The sequence below is a fragment of the Nyctibius grandis genome, chromosome 27 (assembly GCF_013368605.1).
Source record: "Nyctibius grandis isolate bNycGra1 chromosome 27, bNycGra1.pri, whole genome shotgun sequence".
NCBI lineage: Eukaryota > Metazoa > Chordata > Aves > Nyctibiiformes > Nyctibiidae > Nyctibius > Nyctibius grandis.
The window spans coordinates 6,919,358-6,921,321 of NC_090684.1; the positions used below are offsets into that span (position 1 = coordinate 6,919,358).

The window sequence follows — 1,964 nt, forward strand, 5'->3', positions numbered from 1 at the left end:
TGCATTGTCAAAGCCTTTTATTTCTTTTTGCCTTCTCTTTTCTGCCTCTCCTCCTTCTTTCCCTGTGGTTTCAGTTGAGGCTTTCTGGTTTTGCCCTCTTCCCGTGAACCTGCACTCGATAAATGCAGGTATAATCTGGGTATCCCCAGTTGCTCTTCACAACAAGTCTGATGCGTGCAAAGGCTCTGCGAAGCTGCGCCTTCTGTGAAGGAAAGAGGCAAAAGGAAGAGAGGGTGTTAAGAGGGACAACGCACTCAATGTATGTCCCCCTGCCAGCCATGCTCCTGCTCAGGAACAAGCACCTGCAAGTGGGTGGGAGTGACCGTGGAAATGAGAGGCTGGCTGCTGGTCCCGGGGCTGCTGGGGTGGCTGGGGACATAGGCCGGGGCAAGGGACCGGGTGTCCTCTGCATGCCGACACGGGCTGGGTCAAGGGACCAGGTGTCCTCTGCATGCCGGCCTGGCTGGGGCTCAGTCTCCCTTCCCTCTGTGCTGACAGAGAGGCCGGGGAGGTGCTCCTGTGCTCGGGGCACCTGGTGTGCAGCCCCAGCGAGCTCCCGCTGTCTGCTCTGCCTGCTTTCCTCCTGGCAGGCGTGAGCGCACCGGGAGACAAGGGTCTCGCTGTGCTGCTGGGAGGAGGGGACACTGTCCAGCCTGCCAGCAGGCCACAGGATGGAGCGACGTTGCTGCCCGACGCCTTTAGCCACTGTGCGTCCCTGGTTCTCCATGGCACAAAGTCGTTGCTTGGGTGGAGTGTCCGCCTGTGCAGCTGGCTCTGCTGAAGGCAGTGGGTGCAGCTGGGGATCTCTCGGGACTTGTGCTCCAATGGGTCTGCCCCTGCCCTTGCTATCCTTTTGCTACCATCACCGCTACTCAGCCCTGCCAACCCCACCCGGTCTCTCTCAGCACTGGTTTGGGCCCCTCTGCCCACAGAGAAAGCATTCACGCTCTTCCTGCCATGGACTTGCAAGCAAACCTCTTTTGCTCCCTGGCATCTTGCCCCTGAGCGTGGACCGTACCTTCAGAGGGAAGGTCTGAATGAGCTCTTTTGCCACGTCGTACATGAACGTCCCCAGCAGAGTTTCCTCTCCTCCGTCTGCATCCACTCCCTCAGGGGCAAAGCACAAGCAGAGCAGCTCAGAGTCATCCCGACAAAGAGGGAACGTCCGCGCTGGATCAGCCCCACCCTCTCCCGGGGCTCTAGCACTGTTCTAGCACTGGTTCTGCTGGAGCTCAGTCTCCACCTTGAGTTTTGGTCAAGAACCCTGAGGTGCTTGGCCAGAACAAGTCTTAAGAGGGATGAAAACTCTAGAGCCCTTGAAGTATCGTGCCAGGGCACTGCAGTGCACAGGAGAGAGCAGGGCAGAAACCTCAGAGGGTGCACAAAGGCAAGCAAGACCCTGTCCTGGCTTTCCCCCAGGGCCAGATCCCCGCCAGATGTGCCCAGCACAGACTTACAAAGACGGCGATATCTCTGGGGGCGCTGTTGACTGTCCCAAATGAAGAGACTTCTTTGGAGATGTGCTGCACAGTGACAGCGGTCAGGTGGACTCGTGCTGGCAACCTGATGACCACCTGGCCCCGTTGCCCTCGTAAAGGTCAGCAGTTTCCTGGGGAAACATCCGTCTGCAAGCAGAACACGAGAGCAATGGAGTGTGAGAGAGTGTTGGCGCCAACACTGCTGCCCATGTATCTTGAAGCGTAGGCGCCGGTGTGCCTGTGGGGTCTATTTCAGCTCACAAATGAGGCACGTGTGAGGAAATGGACAGAAACAGGAGGCCTTCTTCCCTGCCTGACAAAGGGGGCTCTCAGTATCAGGGAGCAGAGGAGAATAGCGGTTGTGAGACCATCCTAGTCAGGGCCTAGCAGAAACACGTCTCTGCCCAGTGGCTCTGCAGGGCACCCCCCCACCTCCCACCCACGAAAAGGCGCTGTTAGGGATGAGTGTGGAAACAGGGTCACCAT

General features: G+C 58.3%; 1 long non-coding RNA gene across 1 annotated transcript; it reads right to left on the reverse strand.

Moving 5' to 3' along the window:
• Window positions 1-1,625, reverse strand: LOC137674234 (uncharacterized). Its single transcript, XR_011049806.1, has 3 exons — window positions 1,458-1,625; window positions 1,019-1,108; window positions 1-202 (listed from the first exon to the last, which is right to left on the reverse strand). It is a non-coding gene; the product is annotated as an uncharacterized lncRNA (long non-coding RNA).
• Window positions 1,626-1,964: the final 339 nt, after the last annotated feature.